Raw genomic sequence first — 21,736 nt, 5'->3', positions numbered from 1 at the left:
TCGAGCCCCATATCGGGCTCTCTGCTCAGCAGGGAACCTGCTTTCCTCCCTCTCTCTGCCTGCCTCTCTGCCTACCTGTGATCTCTGTCTGTCAAATAAATAAGTAAAATCTTTAAAAAAAAAAAAAAAAAGACTAACAGCAGAGCCCATGCTGCTAACAGCCATACCTTCTCACCTCCCATTATTGCGGTGCAGAATGACTACATTAGGCCTGGCTATGAGACTAGTCCTTCTGGGACAGGAACCAGTAAGGATCTGTCTCAGGTCTCAGCAAAGGACATTAAAATACCAGAAGGACTAGAATGACCCAGTTATAACCCAGCTGTATAAATAGCTTTCTACAGATGCTGCTACATATCCTCCTCTCTGCTGGTTTCTGGGCACTTTCTGAATAACTCTAATTCAAAACTCCCTCTTTCCAATTAAACAGAGCACATTTTTTTCCCTGATAACTAAGTCATTGCTTCCACCCTATCTTAAGATTACACGGAATAAGAGTCTGACCCATTTCTAAGTAGTATGTTCAGAAAACCATATTTTTAAAAGCAACCTAAAAATTAGAAGATAACAAGGACCTTTGTCCCTAAAGCTGATCTACAAAGACTCAAAATAGTTTACAGACACTATCAAATTCACGACCACAACAAAGGTAGCCTTATCCTCTCCATTTTGCTTAATGGAGAAACTGAAGTAAGGAAATTATGTGACTTAGGCACTGTACAGAGATGATTCTTTTGACCCTGTTACAGGAGCTGGCTGGAAGGAGCCTGAGCGGGAGGGAGACTAGCCGTGGTGTAGACCAGTTTTCAAGCGACTTCGTGAAACATGGCTCCATACCCTGGCGATAAAAGGGTAGCAGATGGTACCTGCTTTACTGATTAGGATTTTGTGAAAAGATTTCCTTTTCACAAAGGTATTGACCTCTAATAATGTGATAAAACCACCGACCTGGAGATATTTAGGGTATGCCACCTTTCACAAATAAACATTTAGTATTATTCGATGGCTATTCTGCAAGTCCAAAAGCAATCGCTCACAGCAAACCCTGAGCTCCTCTGAGCTATGCCCAACACAAAACAGGTTTTATTAACATTTCATCATTTTGCCAATGAGGGCATTGACGCTTAGGAAAGTAACTTGCCTATGATCATCAAGCGGGCTCCTGTGGTGCCAATCTGACGTCTGCCAAGGTACGAGGCTGCAGCAAGACGCTCTGTTCCAGCGCCCTAGGGGCACCCGGCCCTCCCGGCAGGGAGTCCAAGTACAGCCTCAGGGCATTGCGCTCGCTCGCGCTCCCTCTCTCTCTCTGACTCAGTCCGAGGGCCAGCACTCTGCAGCGGGGCACCTGGCCTCCTCACCCAAGCCCCTCAGCCCGGGAATGTTCTCTTGTGAACACCCTTGGTGCCGCTCCCAGGCCTGGTCCGGTAGGTAGAATGAAGTAATTCCCCCAGGAAGGGAAGCAGGACCTGGCTGAGGCCTTTGGGGTGTTCACCCGGCTTAGGCTAGGTGCAGAGCGGAGAAGGAAGGCCAAGTCCAAACACTGGGGCAGGGAGAGGATGGGCTCGGACGCGGTGACCGAGAGGGGCGTGAGGAACGCCGGCAGAAAGCAGGCCCCGGACGCCATCTCCTACAGGTGGGCTGATCTCGCGAGATCTGGGGAGTTGTCCGGGGCTGCCCCGAGGACCCCGGGATGAGAAACACACCAAATGCCAGAGGCTCCTTCCTTCCTTCTTCAGACAGTCAGTATGGATTGGGGGGTCCTGCCACTTTTCAGGTAAACCCCCATCCTGACGGACACCTCCCCACTCAGCACACCGCCCCCCCCAGCCCTGTCAGAGCCGCAGGGCTGCCCTGGCTCACCCCAGGGGCTCGTTTGGGCGTGTGGGTTGTGCTGCGGCCCACGGGAGGCGCAGGGGCGGGACCGCCAGGGGTGTGGCGTGTCCGTGAACTGCGCTCGGGGGCCCGGCCGAGGCCGAGGGTGTCTGGAACGCGGGAGGCAGGGAAGCAGGGCCTAGAAACCAGCCTCTGCTACTGGCCAAGGACGCAGCAACTCCAAAAGGCCCAGGCTGCGTAGCAGTCTGCTACTCAGCCCGTAACCCAATGAATGCCCTCACCCACCCCTGAAGCTCCTGTCAGAGAAAGAACTAGCAGCTTATACTCCGAACGAAGACTGCAGAACAAAAGCAAGGTGTTCTAGAGCAAAAAATCTGAAAGGCCTTTGTCCTGAGTTTCTGGGAGGGAGCCTGAGTTCTGGGAATTTCCGGAGTGATCGAAGTGTCTTTCGTGCCTGGGTAATGAAGCCCCAGGAAAAGCTGGACACAGACTAGCTCTTGGGTGAGCTTTCCTGGCTGGCAGTACTCTGTGTGGATTGTTACACATCTAATTGCTGAGAGATTGATGCATCCTGACTTCACCAGGAAAGGACACCTCGTGCTTTGAGTCTCTTCTTTTGTCTGGTTCTGCTTGGGCTGACCTCTTTGCTGTAATGTAATGGTAATTGTAAGTATGCCACTTTCTTGTGTTCTGTGAGTCATTCTAGCAGATTATCCCAAATTGGAGGAAACCCGCAGATTTGTAGCCAATTGGGCATAAATCAGCATGGCCTGGGACCTCCCCTTGCCCCCAGACTGGGTGGTGTGTACTGTCTTGTGGAGGACTGTGCCCTTAACCTGTGAAGTTTGGCCTAAGTCTGGGTGGCTAGCATCAGGAGTCATTGCTCAAAGCTATGTGGAATATCCTGTATTCATGTTACTTGCCTAAAATTGATCTTCAGGGTTCAGAGCTGACCGTCATGTGGCTGTCACAAGCAACGGTTCTCTAAAGGCTGTAGGTTCCATGCCCATGTTTCATTATCCCACTTAACTAGGTGATCTTAACTTGAACACACCAGAGCCAGGGTTTATTCACGGCAATGATGAACCACAACGGCTCTAAGACTTTGACCAGAGGGGAATTTCTGCTCATTGGCTCTTACATTTTTACTCTTTTTGACCATCGCTGTGTCAGAATCTAAGATTTTGGGGTGCCTGGGTCAATCAGTTGGTTAAGCCTCTGACTCAGTTTCCATTCAGGTCATCATCTCAGGGTCAAGATCAAGTCCCACATGGGCTTGATGAAGTCCAACTTCATGAAGCCAACTTCAGATTCTCTCTCCCTCCATCTTCCCCTCTCCATCTCATGTACACGCACTCAAGTCTCTCTCTCTCTCAAAAAAAAAAACCAGAAAACACTAAGATTTTGTTCCTCATTAAAAGATAAAAGATCAGTATCTGAGTGCACCTAAAATTCTTTTGCACTGTGCTTCAGACCTCCAACTAGCTATAAGTCTGGACACAGACTTTAAAAACACTAAATAAGTGGGGAACCTGGGTGGCTTAGTCAGTTAGGCAGCTGCCTTTGGCTCAGGTCATGATCTCAGGGTCCTGGGATGGAGCCCCGCATTAGGCTCTCTGCTCAGTCAGTGGTGAGTCTGCTTCTCCCTCTGTGATCTCTATCTTTCTGTCTCTCAAAGAAATGGGAAAAATCTTTTTTAAAAAACCACTAAATAAGTATATTTATAAGATTACAGATAAAACATAATTTAGCTTGATCAGTGATTTAATGTGGATTTGAATTAAGCAAAGGAAAGGGAATAGAGTCTTAGAATCATAGGATTTATATTACTCTTACAAAGAACTAAGTAGCAAATTTGGGAGCTATAAAAAGTCTTTGAGATAATCTAGTGAAAAACCTTCATTTTGGGTGTTAACTAGACTTACTGTGGTGATCACTCCACAATATATACAAATATCAAATCATTATGTAGTATATCCAAAACTAATATAATGTTGTATGTCAAGTATATCTCAATTTTTAAAAAAAAATTTTTGTGGGTGAGGAAATAAAGGCCCAGAAAGGTTACGGTGAAATGTCTTTCCCTAAGTTACAAACTGTTATATCTGAAGACAGTATTTCCTTGGAATGTATTTTATTTTTAGAAATCATACTTGTTAAAATTCTCTTATTAAAATTCTCTTTTCCAAAGCAGAAAATCTGAACCATCAATGTGATATCTTATTCACAACATAGTTTGAAAATGTCACCATTACTAATAGAATGACCTTACCTTTATGTCATGACTTAATGCAGGAATGTTCCAGGTTTTTGGAAAGAAAGGTCCCAGTTTTTATTTTCATGGAAGCTATCTTTCTAGGAGAGTAAGAAAATGAGAATCAGGTATCCTAGATCCTCTCTAGAGCTACACAAAGTTTCCATTGTTTTTCTTTTTTTTCTGGATTATTCCCAACTCTTCAGTTCTAAAATTGGATGACATAAAATGTGGCTTGTTTTCAAAATAGATGTATTCCTAAAAGAGAGTCTGGGCCACAATCTTAATCCAATAAGGCACTATGGTATTTAACGAAATCCTAATGTGAATCCTTTTGTAAAACCAAAAGGAAAATTATTTTCTAATGTGAATAAGCTCACCACAATTTTTCTGTTTTGTAAATTCAGATTTCTGTACATAGACATTTCCTTTAAATGAGATTCCCCTGTATTACATATTCTCCATTATTTATTCTGGGATATGTGAAAAGGGCAAATAAATGTGGCAGAGTGTTTGGATAGTCTCAAAAAGAGTCACCTGATTCAGGTAGAGCAGACAAAATTACAAAGGTTTATTTCCTTTATCCTGAACTAGGAAGGCTGTTTTTTAAGATCCAGTCAGTACGTAGTGCAGCAAATAGCTCACAAATGTTTAATACATGATCAACTGCACCTCACAATTTCACCCAAACACCCAATGTATTATTCCAGTAGGCTATGAGAGACAAGCATCAATCAACATTCAGGGTACCTCATCCTTTCTCAAGGTGAAAGAACTAAAACAACTGTATTATCTGTATGACAATCTCTCCTGTTTTATTTGGAGCTGAGTTCCACTCTGACCATCAGAGAAGCAATGACATAGTTTTAGTGCTGCTCTTATTAAATATTATTACTGTGGTGCAAGCTTGACGGTCGAGAGAGGAGAAAAAGGAGGCAGCTTCATTGCCCAAAGGAGATCCAGTAATCAGATGGTCTGCAGCCTGAAGAGGACATCAATCTTCTGAATCCAATTCTGACTACACACTTTAGCAGTGACTGTATAGTCTCAGTATAAAATGATGATGATATTAAGGCAATTGCTAACCTAAAAAGTGTGTGTTTAAGAAAGAGAACAAAAGGGAGGGCTCTAGAGATTCAGAGCACTGTTAAGAATACTAATTGATATTTTTAAAAAACAGTGCTGAGGAAATACACTACACTGGTCACTGGACTTTTTTTTCCATTGTAGTCCTTTGTCTTCTTTATCTTTTTTATGTTTTTTTGTGGATATTTTTAAGATTTATTTATTTATTTGAGAGAGAGGGAGAGAGAAAAAAGGAGCACGTGCACAAGAGTGGGAGAGGCACAGAGGGAGAGAGAATCTCAAGCATGCTTGACTCACCCCACTGGATGTAGAGCTTGATCCCACAACCCAGAGATCATGACCTGAGTTGAAACCAAGAGTCAGTCGCTTAACTGACTGAGCCACCTAGGTGCCCCCTGTGGGGTTTTGTTTTGTTTTTTTTGTTTTGTTTTTTGTTTGTTCTTTTTAAAGATTTTATTTATTTATTTGACAGACAGAGATCTACAAGTAGGCAGAGAGGCAGGGAGAGAGAGAGAGGAGGAAGCAGGCTCGCGGCTGAGCAGAGAGTCAGATGCAAGGCTTGATTCCAGGACCCTGGGATCATGACCCAAGCTGAAGGCAGAGGCTTTAACCCACTGAGCCACCCAGGCGCCCCCTGTGGGAATTTTTTTAATGCCACTCTAACATCCAACCTATTCCTTTCCTGGTTTTAAGGAATACCTACCTCCCTGAGCATGGTCTTAGAGGGTTCCCACAAACTGCCACAGAGGAAGCTACAGAGACTGAATCCTTCCTTTCCCCAATCCCTAGCAGGCAATGCTAGCACATAATCAAGGCTCAGTCTGTCAGATGCTCTCACTCACCTGAATTTTGAGCAAGTGAAGCAAAGATAAAGGGTTGGTTAAAGGTACTCACAGCGGCAACATGACCACACAGAGGCATGACCAGATTCTCTTGTTTCTTGACTCTCTGATTCTTGTTCATTTTCCAAACATGATCTCCCAACCCCCAGTATGCCCCTTTTTTGCATTAGAGTGAGAGTTGTTCTCAGTTACTTGCAACCCAAAGCATCGTAACTGATACAGATCAGTATCAGGCCCAGAATGGGGGACATCCTGTGGGGGGAAAAATATATATGCTTTCCCAAAAAACTCATTATAATGTAATGTTCCTATCTTATATCTTATGTCTCATATCTCTACTATGAGAAAGACATACAGAAAATGAATACTCCTTCTCTTGTATTTTTATTATTGCCACTGTATTTGTGAGACATTTTTCTTTTGTTACCTATTCTTCTGGTTGGGTGAATCCCCAAGAGTAACTAGGGAAATGGAATGATTGGTAACATGGCAGAGTTCTTTCAATAATCCCAGCTCTGTAAATGAGCATAAGAGATACACCTTAGGACTGAAGTAGGAACATAGTAAGAAATACAGCAGGGGATGCAAAGTTTTGAAGACAGAAGAAAAGTAGGCTTGGCTTACACTGGCAGGAAGCTGAACTGGGGTGAAGAGCCTCTCAGGATGGATCCTTCCACCATGGAAGCTCCAGAGCCTTAAGAGAAAGCAAGCCCAGCCACTGCTCTAGCTCAGTGAGTAAAGAAGTTAAGTGTCACTGCAAATGGAGAGTATGTAAACCAGGAGAAGTGAGATCAGAGCACCAGATAACCTGTATTCCAGGCAGGAATCATGGAACTACTGAGAGAAAGCCTTCCACCTTCAAGCGAGACTTGCCTGGGAAGCAGAGAGACGGTACAGATGAAGGAGAGCTTAGCCAGAGCCAGAGGGAATGACCTTGAGGCTCATATGCACAATTAAAAGCTCAGAAGTAAGTCTGAGCAATGCCAACAAGGAACTGTCTGCCTTGCTTCAGATAATCTGTGCTCTGAAAAAAGCATCTCCATCTATGTTGTATATGTTCTTTGGGTTCATGTTTATAGGTGTTTGGAGATTAGTACTGATAGTTTTTCCCATTGTTTTCTTAATTATTTCCCTCATCTTTGCTGAATCAAGAGCAAAAGATCCCTGGGAGAACTACCATACTCAATTTGACCTTCAAATAAAAGAATACTAAGAAGTCTCTAAAAAGAAGATGAGAGGGGGCACCGGGGTGGCTCAATCAGTTAGGCAACTGTCTTTGGCTCAGGTCATGATTCTGGAGTCCCAGGATCAAGTCCTGCATCGGGCTCCCTGCTCAGTGGGGAGTCTGCTTCTGCCTCTGACCCTCCCCCATCTTGCACTCACTGGCTCTCTCTCTCTCACACTCTTCCAAATAAATAAATAAAATCTTTTTTTAAATTAAAAAATTTAAAAAACAAAACAAAAAGATAAGGTAAACTCTGATCATCAATAATTGCTGACTCTCCAAGCCAGAGAACACACACATGCACACATACATAAGTACACACACACATGCGCATATGCAAACCAGGAAGTCTGGCTCGAGCAGTCCTCACTGAAGCCAAATTATGCACATGAAAATTAAGCCCACAGAAAGCCTAAGTCATTGCCACCTGTCCATAGCAAGTATACAAAAACTGTAAGTGCCAATGGTCCTTTAGGGTGATTCATCTGCAAAGACCACTGAAGGGGTTCACCTCTGCAAGAGTGTAGACTATTAAATAAAGTCCCCTGCTGAGGGTATGGAGCATCCTGACTAGAAACATAGGACCTAGAGTCAGCCAGACCTGAGGATGCCACCCAGCTGGATAACCTCTGCAAGTCACTTAAACCTAGTTTCGTCATCTGCAGGTAATAACAGCCACTTTGTAGGGCTATTTAAGATTACATGTTACATGTGTTGTGGACTGCATGTTTGTGTCTCAAAAAAAATCCATATGTTGAAATCCTAATTCCTAGTTTGATGACATAAAGACGTGGGCCTTTTTAGGATGTAATGAGATTGACACGAGGTCACGACAGTGGAGCACCCATCATGAGATTACCTTATAAAGTCATCTTAAGAGGACACCTTATGAAAGAGAAAGAGACTAGGGTTCACTGTCTCTATGATGTGAGGATACAATGAGGAGGCAACTGTCTGCAAACCAGGAAGAATATCCTCACCAGACGTTGAGTCCGCTGACACTGATCTTGAACCTCCCAACTTCCAGTATGTGAAAAATAAACTTCAGTTTAAGCCACCCAATATCTGGTATCTCGTTACAGCAGCCTGAATTGGCTAAGAGAGAATATGGAGCTTTTTGCATATTCCTTAGTATACAGCTGATATTCAGAAAAATATGTGAATAAGAATATAGATAAATAAAAATAAATAGGTGAAGCCACTGACTAGGTAAGTCTGGGATTTCAGTGAAGTTCAGAAACGATCTGACTTACACCACTAACCTCATTCCACCAGGAAAATAGCTGCAAAGATGAAGGAGGGTGGACATACTTTTTAAATATACTTATTTGCAGTTTTTATTTTGAAGAAGTGGAAGCAACAGCTGCCACCATCCCCATGACAGGCCAGGCAGTTGACAAGTATTGGTGGAACCTGCAGAAGGCTCTGTTAGGGGAACGGTGACTCTCCAGCCGGCTTCATGTGGGAAATCAGGAGGACAGATTTTCTTAGGCAATGTTCTCATTCATTCCGGTTTCTGCTTGGCTAGAAAGAGTACATAAGCTGTTTGTCTCAAATGAACGCTCCAGTAGATAAAATACCAAAAGGGGTTTTGGGAAACATAACAAAATAAGAATTGCCACACTGGTTTAGACCAACTGTCTGACAATAGTACCAGGAGACATTTTGTAGGAAAGAGTTGCAACTTCCTCCATATTCGTGGCTTTGCAAGCTTAGAAACCACTCCTAAAAGTCCTTAAATTCCTACCAATGCGCTATCACCCACAACTTTATTTACACTCTCCTTGAGTTATTAGCATTGCCAACTAATACTGTGTATGTGGCAATGAGTTTATTTATTTAACCAACTCTCATTCCTATGTTTTGCTCCCCTTGAATGCAGCCTTGATTCACTGCGCAACCTGAAGCATGTCCCCAAGATGATTCTGTCTTAATATCTCCATCTATAAACTGGAAAAGTAATAGTGGCTCCTTATTGAGGTCACAAATAAAAGGAAGAGATTCCTAGAGCTACATTTTTCTCTGCTGTGACCTCTACAAAGGAAGAAAGGGACTTCAAACCAGACACTTGAGTTCCATTTTCTGAGCTAATTCCTATTAATCCCACAAGAATCAAATAGTACAATAATGGAAGAAAGAAATATTAGAAAGGAAACAGACAAAATCTTGGAATCAGGTTAAACTGTAACCCACTGAACCAACAAAAATGTGTGTGCCCATCCACAATTCAGGTATCAGAATTATAATACTGGATTATTATACTACAGAATCTATATGGCTCTACAAAATGGTCACTTATAAATAAAAATGTTTGGTGACAGTAAGAAGAGAGACAGCACTTTTTTTTTCCATTCAAGCCAGAGAAAACCCAAAGACAAATAGTGCTGAATTATCAAAGTAGGAAAAATCAGTAACAGACTATGTATATACCTAAATCATGCAGGTCACATTGGAATTTGACAAGAAATTTTTATTGTCATATATCAGATTGGCTCCAGACATGAGTTACTTTAATCACATTTCATATCATATAGGAGTAATAATTAGAGTGAAGGTTTGGAGAGAAGATTTGATATTTTCTATTCAGGAGGAGGAACTGTGATAAAGTACAATTATGAAGAAGTTAACATGGCAGGCAGGACAGAGTGAGCGATTAAATGACACAGTGGTCTCTCCCTTTCTTCCTTATTAAAAGCAAAAGAAATTTTTAATAAAGTAATATAGTCAGTTAGAAAGCCCAAATGAGTCCAGTGTGAAACATTTGTATGTAACTAAGTCACCTTACTTTCTTTGGAATTGAATTTAGAATTTATTGAGAAAATAATAATTAAAAGTAAATACCCTCTAAATAATTTATTACAATCTTATGATATGCACATTTGTTAACTATGTAAAGAGGCAAAATTTTGCTGCTAGAACAACATATATTATAGCTAAGGTAGTTTTATTTGTTAAAATGCTGAAAAATGTTTTTAATTAAGTGATATTAATATAAGTGCAAATAGAATTCTTTAGGGCTGCTGCTTCTTATAAAGAGGTCTTAAATATTAAATGAAGGAAAATGCAAACTACCTTAGTTTGTCCATCTTAAAAATGAAAGTTGTATGACCTTGTATCAAGGGAATACAGTGTAGATTAATTAGCTAATTAGATCTTTGTTATATCCAGTGTTATAAAAGGCAAAATGTGCCTGTGGCCCTGGTTCAAGCCAACCTTTTTATCTAAAACACCAAGTCATTTAAGTCAACACAAGGGACTGTCACCAGATCAGAGCAAACAAACAAACCATAATTAAAGGTGTGGTTTAGTGCCTAGAGAATCAGGGCAATTTGCCCCTTTCTAGTTCTGTGGCCTTGTCAAGTTACTTGACCCCTCGGGACTCACTTTCGTAATCAGTAAAATGACTGGGGTTGACCTGTAAGGAGTTTTTCAGTGTTAAAATTCTCTGACACTCTATTTTTATATATAAGAGAAGCAAACAAATCACTCTCCACTTCAGAGAAAGGGGCTGATTTGTTGTAGAGGTTGGAACCACATCATGCGTCATTCCACGCGAGTTGGAACCACATCATGCGTCATCCCACACAGGCCCAAGGACGGGCCAAGTATCCCGAAGTCCTCCCACCTCCCACTACTCAAGTGCCTTCCTCTTGCCCAGCCACTAATAGACCCAGGGAGCACAGGAAGATCCTTAGAGTGTGAAAACTTGGTGACAAATTCGTTCAATCTCTAGCAAAGCAGGTATCTACACATCCCTTCTCATCAGTTTCTTCTTGACCTCTGTAACTCCCTTGCAAGTCTGTTTTACCAATAACTGAGTTGTCCCTTTGGTTTTTTTTTTTTTAAGAGTTTATTTATTTATCGGGGGGGGGGGGTGAGCAAGCACAGGCAGACAGAATGGCAAGCAGAGGCAGAGGGAGAAGCAGGCTCCCTGCCGAACAAGGAGCCTGATGTGGGACTTGATCCCAGGACGCTGGGATCATGACCTGAGCCAAAGGCACCTGCTTAACCAACTGAGCCACCCAGGCGTCCCCCCTTTGTTTAGACTATGCAAAATGCTTCCTCCTTTCTTCACTCACACAAAAAACATTTTAGGTTATTCTCATTCTTCCCACTCGTCGTTTATTCATATATTCACTGAACTAGCATTTACTAAGCAACTACTATGGGCAGCAGTCTTCACTAGGCCTTGATCTCCTTGTATAGTGAAGCCAGTGTGTTGCTTTGTGGTGGGTTTCTTCCATGGGGTTAGACTGTCTGGGTTCAGATCTCAGCTCTCCCACTCTCTGTGTTGTCATGAACAAGTGTCTTAACTTCTCTGTGCCTCAGTGTTCTCATTATTGTTAATAAGAGGAGCCACTTCATAAAGTTTAGTGAAGAAGTAAGTCAATCTGTGGTTAGTGCCTCAAAAAGGACATGTTAAGACCTGACAAGCACTAGATAAATGTTAGTTTTTATTATTATCCTGGAACTATCTGAATTAGGCAGAAATCAGCAGCCCCATGACTGAGCTCCTGATGACATTTGACACAGTGCCTTCTATATAAAACATGATATTTCATGGCTGTGGAGTTGTTTGTCCACTTCAAAGGGCCATGGGGAATGGATTTGAGGAGCATTTGTCACTGACAAGGATTAGTGAAGCAAGCAGAGTTGCTACCTCAGAGAGCTCAGGGCAATGACAGCCACTTTGTCCAAGCCTGAGCAGTAGCAAAAGGATGGCAGTAGCCCAGAGAAAAGATCCCAATAAGGAAGCATTGCCAGGCAAATGCAGGATGACCTGAAGATTTGCTCTAGCTACCCCTTTTTAAAGATACTTAAGTGCATGTTGCATATTTATTAGAAAGGAACCATTTGCCGTGCCTGGACATTAATAGTAGTGGTAGTGATTGTAATTGTTGTAACAGTGGTAGTAATAGCAATAACGGTAGTATTTGAAATAAGAGTGATGGTAGCAGAGTTAGTCAGTAGTAATAGTAGTAAGAATAACTGTGATCATAGAAATAATCATAGCACGAGTAGAATAGTAATCACAGTGGTGTCCACAACAATGATATGTCAGTAATCATGGCAGTGGTAATGGCAGTGATAGGGCACAGGGAAGAGCAGGGATGTAATCTGGATGGCAACAGTGGTGGGAGTAAGTTCAGAGCAGCAGTAGGAGCGATGGTGTAGCAGTCATGGAAGCGGTGGTGACCATCACAGCACTTGTAGCAGCAGGGGTAGTTGCAGGGGTGGATGCAGCAAAGTCACAGCGACACTGTTTTTTAGCACTGTTCAGAGCACTTTATACTTATCAACTCAATTTGCATAAACACCCTGTGAAGTAGGGCTCATTAGAAATGTTGGTTTTACAATAGTGCCTATAACATTTTGAATTATTTCAGTTCTAACTGATACCAAACTTGGATATGCTAGTTCCAGTGACATCTCACTAAGACTGTGGTCCTCCCATCTCCAGTCCTCCAGATCCCACTCACCGAAGCCCCCAACTCCCACTGACGTAAGCTGAAGCCCCAGAGCCTCTGTGCCTATGTTGTTGCTTCCCGTAGGAAAGACATCTGTGATGCTTGCTTGCTTTCAATAAAGGTGTCACTCTTGGCTTAAAAAAGTGGGAGAAGGGGCACCTGGGTGGCTCAGTGGGTTAAAGCCTCTGCCTTCGGCTCAGGTCATGATCTCAGGGTCCTGGGATCAAGCCCCGCATCGGGCTCTCTGCTCAGCAGGGAGCCTGCTTCCCTTCCTCTCTCTCTGCCTGCCTCTCTGCCTCCTTGTGATCTCTGTCAAATAAATAAAATAAAAATAAAAATAAAAATAAAAAAAAAGTGGGAGAAAACTGTTGCCCTCTGATGGTGGGCATGTTATAAAGTGGTTGCCTAGAGTATTAGAAGGAAAAGTGGGAAAGAAGCCCCTCACCTCCCTCTTGGTAGAGGCAGACTCATCACACCTCCTCAATGCCAGAAGGAGACCTGTCCTTGACTTTCTGTCACAACCTGCCTTCACGCAACTCATTCTTTCTCTTTGGTGAATTAAAGTGTCTCTAAAATGACCATTTGAAGTAGTGATTAGGAGTCAGATGAACTGGTGTGCAAATGTCAGACCTCTCCCTAACTGTGTGGCTTTCTTAGACTCAGTTTCCTCCTCTGTAAAATGAGGATAATTATTACCTCCTAGAACTGACCCTGCACTTGGCACATGTTAAGCCTTCATGACCATTACCCACTACTATCACTGAGGTTATTGCCATTATTCTTCCTTCAAACCATCAAACCTATTATTGTTGTGAATAAATATCCAAGTAACTCCTGCCCCACTCCCGGCGATCTTCTTTCACTGTGTTACCCAAAATAACTCAGAAAATGAAACTTCAGGTCTATAGTGTCAGAGAATCATCCAGACCTCCATTCCTCAAAGACACCATATTAGCCTCCCATTGCTGCTATAACAAATGGTCACAAACTTAATGGCTTTAAAACAATACAAAGTTATTATTTTCCTATAGTTCTGAAAGTTAGAAGTCTAAAGGGGGTTGTCAGGAGGCTGTAGGGGGAAAAATGCTTCTTGCTCTTTATAGTTTCCAGAAGTCTCCCACAGTCCTTGGTTCATGACCTCCCATCACTTCAGTCTCTGCCTCCGTCGTCACATCTCCTATGACTCTTCCAACTTCCTCTTTCCCTTACAAAGACCTTTGTGATTATATTGGGACCATCCAGATAATAAGGGTAATATTATCATCTCAAGATCCTTAATCATCTGCAAAGTCTCTTTTGCCAAATAAGGTAACTTACAGTTTCCAGAGGTTAGAACATGGATACTTAGGGTGACCATTATTCTGCCCAACACAGATGTCCTGAAGAACTAGCTATAGAAAACACAGATGTCTGAGTGGCCCATTCAGTGTTTAAATATTCATTTCTGATCTTCTGTCCTCCCCTGATCTTCAGCACACTATCCAACTTCTTTGAGGGTCAGTTTCCACATGTGTCAAACAAGAATGTCTGCAGTGCATGTATCAAAGTATTTGGGGAATAACGAATGTACTTGGGTTGTAAAATGCTTAGCAAATTTTAGAACAAAATGCCACATAAAAATAAAGAAGTAATAATTTAACTGTCTCGCAGTTCAATGAATAGATTCAAACTGCTTTGAGATCTTCGGTAAAAGACACTCTTCCAATGCCATGTATATGTTGGTGTTTTTGCCTTTGTCCTCGCTGCCAGCCATATACCAAAAGCATACTTTCATTTATTTTTCCTGTTTCAGATAAACAAATCTTCTGTGCCGGTGGTTTTGCTGAATATCTTCTCCCCTCAAGCCTTGCAGAGGTAGAAATGTAGCTTGTTTTCTTCCCTGGGTGTTCTGTGGGTGGTGGACATGGACGCGTTAGGTTTTTTGTCTCCGTTTGTTCTCAAGCTACAGCTTTTGCTGCCTCTGACTTCGTTTTTGCTGTGTAGTTATGAGTTTGCCACCTCTCTTTTGAGCCTCACCAAGAGCTGCTCTGGCCTGATCTATTTCTTTCTAGTTTTACTGTTTCCAAGGGAAATGGAGTCGATATGGCTGTTCACCTGCTGAGTTAGGAGTTCGCCCTCATACACACACCATGTTATTTTATTCTAGTTCCAGGGACCATGCCTCAATAGCACTTCCAAGGACACTTACACGAAAATGAAGTAGCCACTGTGTGTCCTTCACACAATTCCTTATGCATTCATTGCCTTTGCTTCCTGTAGGGCAGGGATATATACCAACTACACCCAGGAAGGAGGTACAGATGACTCTACTTTTTGAAGTTGACCTTCCCCAGAAACCAGGACCTACAGAGAAGCAAACTTCTATTTGCTTTTAAAAAGAAGAAGAAGAGGGGCACCTGGGTGGCTCAGTGGGTTAAAACCTCTGCCTTCAGCTCAGGTCATGATCCCAGGGTCTTGGGATCGAGCCCCACATTGGGCTCTCTGCTCAGCAGGGAGCCTTCTTCCTCCTCTCTCTCTGCCTGCCTCTCTGCCTACTTGTGATTTCTGTCTGTCAAATAAATAAATAAATTTTAAAAAAAAAAAAAAGAAAGAAAAAGAAAGAAATCAACACTTGCATCACATTTTTTAACATCTAAAAAGACATGACTGTGTTTAGATAATGTGATGTTCCCGTGTATCTCCTCAGGAAAAAATAGTTATGTGGATGTATCAGCCCCATTCAGATATTTAAGAGAGAAGAAATTTAATATAGGGTAAGAGTGACAGTGCTGTTAAAAATGCTGGCTAAGGGAAAGGAGGCGTTATCTAGAGGTCAGTAACTCGGGAAGTTGCCGTTGCCCCTATAGCTGGAGGAACAAAAGGGTGAATATGGTGCTACCCGAAGTCCACCAGTACGCACTCGCTGTCCCTGTTGGAAATGGTGGATCTGCCCTTGTATTAGTTATCTATTGCTATTATATAACAAATTACCTCAAAATGTCATGAAACAACAAACATTTACTACTTCCTACCCTAATTGCTCTTTCAGAACCCCTCCTGGGCCTCCTCAATGAATCAGCTGATGCCCCCATGGTGTCTGCTCTACATGTAAAGCCCTACTCACCCCTCCTCACTGGAACCTCTCATCTAGACTTGCTTTCTCAGACTGTACTCCAGGTTCCCATCTCCTGCCTCTTTGCCTTTTCCCTTCCTTCTAAGCTTAGCTATCCTATATTCCCTGCCCATGCCTCCTCAGAGCTTTTTTGTTGCTGGTCAGCACTGGATGATAATAGGAAGCTTTGAGATTTATTCAATTCAACAAAATCTGTTATGTGGATGCGGTGTTTCAGGCATTATGCTAGGGTGAGGGATGCAAAGACGAAAAAGAAATAGTTCCTGCCCTTGAAGAGTATGCAGTTATATCAGGGACACTGATGTCTATAAAACAAAGTGATAAGTGCTACAATACAGGTACATTCTGGCAGATTGATTGACAAACCATACAGATCTGTCCTCAGTTGACTTCAGGTTATCTGCATCCTTGATTCTTGCTGGGGAAAAAAATGCAACCTTGAATTCTCAGTCATATAATCCTTATCAAATAAACTTACAATAAATAATTTATGGAGGTTTGCCTAAAAGACAAACAGCCCATCTATTACTTTAGATATCCTAAATTTTACTGTTCATGTACACAGAAGCATAATTCAGGCTTTTTTTAATCTATAAAAAACTAAAATAACATGATCCATGGCCTTGTTTTCCTACCTCAGGAAAACTGCTTTTACTCAGTTGTATGTTGATGTCTCCTCATCTGCCTAGATCAAACAACATTTAAACACTGCTGAATGAAATTAAATATGTACCCAATGTAGGAATGTTGAGAGTATCTTCCTCTACATCCCTATTTTTTTTTTAAGATTTTTTTTTATATTTGAGAGAGAAAGGGAGAGAGCATGAATTGGGGGGTGGGGGTCAGAGGGAGAAACAGACCCCTGCCCAATGTGGGGCTCGATCCCAGGACTCTGGAATCATGACCTGAGCTGAAGGCAGATGCTTAACCCACTGAGCCACCCAGGTACCCCCGTTTCCATTTTCTAAGGACCCCACAGAGAAGTTTTTCTCAGATCTCAGATTCAGGAAGAGTGTTCTGAGAACACCTCATTTGTTTTTGTCTTATGGATATAGCAGTATCTTACAAGTCACTGGGTCTCCATTCTTGCTGTAGCTGCTGGAAGCGAAGATCAAATTATAGTGCTCTTCTAACAACTACGTGAGAGTGGGTGATGGGCATTTGTTTTGCTGCCCTTATTTCCTCTTGACCCCAAATCTTCCTTTATCCTTTTGTAGGGATGTCAGTAAGATAGCTCAAATTCTCCATAAAATGGGGAGGTTTATGTTGATTACAAAAAATCATGCAGGTGTGTCTATATGTTCTATTTGGGAGGAAGCATTAAGAAAATCATAGAAATTATATTTGATCTGAGTCTTGGAAAATCATGACCCTTCTCCAGTCTGAGAATATCTTCCCAAGTCAGGAGAATAGCAGAAGCAGAGACTTGTAAGCATAAAAATCCACATGGGCTTATGAGACCAGATCCAGAGGAAGGGAAGGATCTAACACTGATATGTTTGTTTTCCTAATCCTACACTATCCCCCCCAGTTAAAAGAATAGTAACCTATTAAAATGTAACTTTACATTGATGAGCCCTTAAGAAGTGACTCTAATAATAGCAGTTTCTTTTTTTTTTTTTTAAGATTTTTATTTATTTATTTGACAGACAGAGATCACAAGCAGGCAGAGAGGCAGGCAGAGAGAGAAGAAGGGAAGCAGGCTTCTTGCTGAGCAGAGAGCCCACTTTGGAGCTCCATCCCAGGACTCTGGGATCATGACCTGACCTGAAGGCAGAGGCTTTAACCCACTGAGCCACCCAGGCGCCCCATAATAACAGTTTCTATCAGGAGAAATAAGTAGTGTTTTATCAAGAAAGCATTTTTCTGTTTACCCGATTTACAAGGCCTTCCCACTCTGTCTGCGGGTTGGCTACGTTAGATGCTAGGCCACCAAGAACAATAGCTGTCACAGGCCTCTGCCAGTGAGGGTATGGCCAGGGTAAAACCGGAGCACTCATCCCTCAAAGCCCCGTTCATCGTCCTATACTCCTGCAAAGCCATCTCCTGGCCTGGCTAAGCCTGCAGTAAGGGGAAAAGGGCAATGTGGGGGTATGAGCAAACCTCACATATAAGGGGAGGAGATGCTTGTATGGTACCCACAGGAACTGAGCAATATACCTCCCCCTGGCTGCTCCTCATTTTCCTCTTCTGATTTGGACGTCTGAAATCGGATCTTTTTACCTGATCTCATTATTCTAAAACCACACTGCCTATCTTGACAATCTGTGATATTCATTGATTTTTCCAATCTGCAAACCATCTATATACATCACCAAAGACTCCCAGTAGCTAGAGATAACTTTAAAAATGAGTCATTCACCAGGCTCTAGGCAGGAAATTAAGATTTGTAATGTTGAGATATGAGTAATTTTAGGTACCTTTCATTACTTTGATTTCTTTTTTCTGGTAAATATTACAATTATTTAAGCAGCTGAGAACGTCATGCTAAAATGTCAGTAAGTACAGTAACAAGTCTAGCTCCTAAGTGAGTCCCTACCAAGGCATCATGCAAACAATAATTTGCTGGAATCACACATGAAAAACATAAGGCTATTTGAGGATTTGGGGTGATTTCTAGTCTGGAAATTGACCTATTTGAGAAGAAAGAACCGTCTCCAGGAAGGAATTAACAGAGCAGTGGCTTTTGTTATTGGTTAAGTAAATTTCCAAGGTTTTTAAGTGTTGCTTTCTATAAATACCAAAGGAGAAAAATTGGGTAACCTTGATTGTAGTTTTACTATTTAGCTTTAATGGAGACCTTAGGCCAGCCTGGAGCCAAAAATGAAGGAAAGTCTCATGTGGGGGACCACACAGTGTAGTCAAAAGCAAACCTGCCTCTTATGCCTAAAGAGTAGTATCAACCTGAACAAACATCTTTCTGAATGCAAGCACTCCGCTAGCCTGAAAAGGCATCGGTAGCAAAAGGGATATATGGGAAACTAAATGTCCTCGATGCGCCAGCAAGAAACAGTGAAACGGCTCTCCTCAAATACAAATGAAAAGAAACCCTGCCATGAGAGTTCTAGCCCCAAGATGCCCACATACACTTCACTCTTACTAATCCCACCTCAGACCTAGCCCTGACTTCCCCACCCACCACACATTTACACAGCCATCACCTGTGTCACGGCATGTGCTAAACACTCAGTAAATTGTCTCCAGATGGCCTTTAGACTTTGTCTTCCTTTACACATTTGCATGTGCAAGTTAGATCTTTGTAGATTATCCCATGTGCCTGAGATCCATGCAGTTCTCACCAGGCAAATAGCTGTGTATAGCCATTGTCTAGACTTGCCCCAGATGCCTTAGGCTGAGACTATGAATACTAGAACATTTATTTTTATAAACCAACCCTGTGACAAAAGGCTAAATTACCTAACATATAAAGAGCCTTTACAATAAAAAAAAAAAGGACCGATAATCTTTAGGAAAGCAAAATATATGAAGAGACATTTCACTGAAAAAGAAATGCAACATTCTTTATAACATGAAAGAAAAATGCAACTCTCTTTCAAACTCTCTTACAATGAAAGAAAAATTAGAGGAGCAAAACACTTTTTTCCATAACAGATTGAAAGAGATCAGAAATTTTAAAATATATAGTAAAGTATCAGGGAAACCAGGTTCATAAACTACTGATGGAAGTATAAATTATTATAATCTCATAGGGCAATTAGGTAATAAATATCGAAATTTTAAGTACATGTATACTTTGACCATTTTCCTGTGCAAGAATTTATCCGTCAAAAATACAATATTGCACATTTCCTGACTTGTTTATTTTAGCCATTCTGACTGGTGTGAGGTGATATCTCATTGTGGTTTTGATTTGTATTTCCCTGATGCCGAGTGATATGGAGCACTTTTTCATGTGTCTGTTGGCCATCTGGATGTCTTCTTTGCAGAAATGTCTGTTCATGTCCTCTGCCCATTTCTTGATTGGATTATTTGTTCTTTGGGTGTTGAGTTTGCTAAGTTCTTTATAGATTCTGGACACTAGTCCTTTATCTGATATGTCGTTTGCAAATATCTTCTCCCATTCTGTCAGTTGTCTTTTGATTTTGTTAACTGTTTCTTTTGCTGTGCAAAAGCTTTTGATCTTGATGAAATCCCAATAGTTCATTTTTGCCCTTGCTTCCCTTGCCTTTGGCGTTGTTCCTAGGAAGATGTTGCTGCGGCTGAGGTCAAAGAGGTTGCTGCCTGTGTTCTCCTCAAGGATTTTGATGGATTCCTTTCGCACAACAAGTCAGGAAATGACAGATGCTGGCGAGGATGCGGAGAAAGGGGAACCCTCCTACACTGTTGGTGGGAATGCAAGCTGGTGCAGCCACTCTGGAAAACAGCATGGAGGTTCCTCAAAATGTTGAAAATAGAACTGCCCTATGACCCAGCAATTGCACTATTGGGTATTTACCCTAAAGATACAAACGTAGTGATCCAAAGGGGCACGTGCACCCGAATGTTTATAGCAGCAATGTCCACAATAGCCAAACTATGGAAAGAACCTAGATGTCCATCAACAGATGAATGGATCAAGAAGATGTGGTATATATACACAATGGAATACTATGCAGCCATCAAAAGAAATGAAATCTTGCCATTTGTGACAGCATGGATGGAACTAGAGCGTATCATGCTTAGCGAAATAAGTCAAGCAGAGAAAGACAACTATCATATGATCTCCCTGATATGAGGAAGTGGTGATGCAACATGGGGGCTTAAGTGGGTAGGAAAAGAATAAATGAAACAAGATGGGATTGGGAGGGAGACAAACCATAAGTGACTCTTGATCTCACAAAACAAACTGAGGGTTGCTGGGGGGAGGGGGGTTGGGAGAAGGGGGTGGGATTATGGACATTGGGGAGGGTGTGTGCTTTGGTGAGTGCTGTGAAGTGTGTAAACCTGGTGATTCACAGACCTGTACCCCTGGGGATAAAAATATATGTTTATAAAAAATTAAAAAATTAAAAAAAAATACAATATTGCACATAAATAAAAATGAGTTGTGAGGAGATTTATGGCAATATTAACAGAATAAAAACAATAGACCAAAGTGAAAACTGATATCTGGATGCCTCCAAATGTCCAAGAGTCTGTGCAGTTACTAAAATGAATGAGGTGGATCCAAAACCGTCTACATGACAAAGAGGTTTGACTGCCACACAACACATCACAAAGTAAGTAAGGTCACCCCCATGGCCCTGAACTCTTTATACAATCAAAGAAACCCACCTTGGGGCTGCATGCCAAGGCAGTACAGGTAATATCTGGTTATTTGATAAGGATTAAAGGTAAAATAGAACTCTTCAGGCAAGTATCTGTCTCTGGGTGTCTTAAAATTTCCATCCCACTGTGCTGAAAATATACCAAAGTGTGATCTTGCCCAGAAAGAAGAGAATGCCTAAGTTTAACAGGCCCTGGAACAAGGTCTTCTTTTCATAGTTTAAAACAAAAAGAAAAGAAAAGAAAGAAAAAGTTAAGCTTCAATTCAATGAGATAGAATATAAAAACCTTTCTTACTAATTTGTTAAAATATACAACAAAACACCAGTTGCCAAGAGTTTGCCAATACATTTAAGTAAATAAAAATTTAAGACGACTAACTCTCTTTCATAAAACTTCAATTTTCTTCTCTCATTACTTAATGTAATCTCTCTCTTCCCCATGCTTTAAGAAAAAGCCTTAACTTTCCTTCACTGAAGTTCAGGTATCAAATAGCTTGTCCACAGTTCCCAGAATGCTAGCTTAGGCCAGCAGCTATCAGATTTCATTGATTTGCTGCTAGCAAATTGGAAGATTTAATGGTGTGACTTCCATATGTTGCTGGTTGGTGATCAGGTCTCACTGGGGTCTCTCCAAATGGGAAAAGAATTG

Source organism: Mustela putorius, unplaced genomic scaffold (genome assembly GCF_011764305.1).
Source record: "Mustela putorius furo isolate JIRA1106 unplaced genomic scaffold, ASM1176430v1.1 tig00000430_pilon_pilon_pilon, whole genome shotgun sequence".
In the NCBI taxonomy this organism is placed as follows: domain Eukaryota; kingdom Metazoa; phylum Chordata; class Mammalia; order Carnivora; family Mustelidae; genus Mustela; species Mustela putorius.
This window is presented reverse-complemented; position numbering follows the sequence as displayed.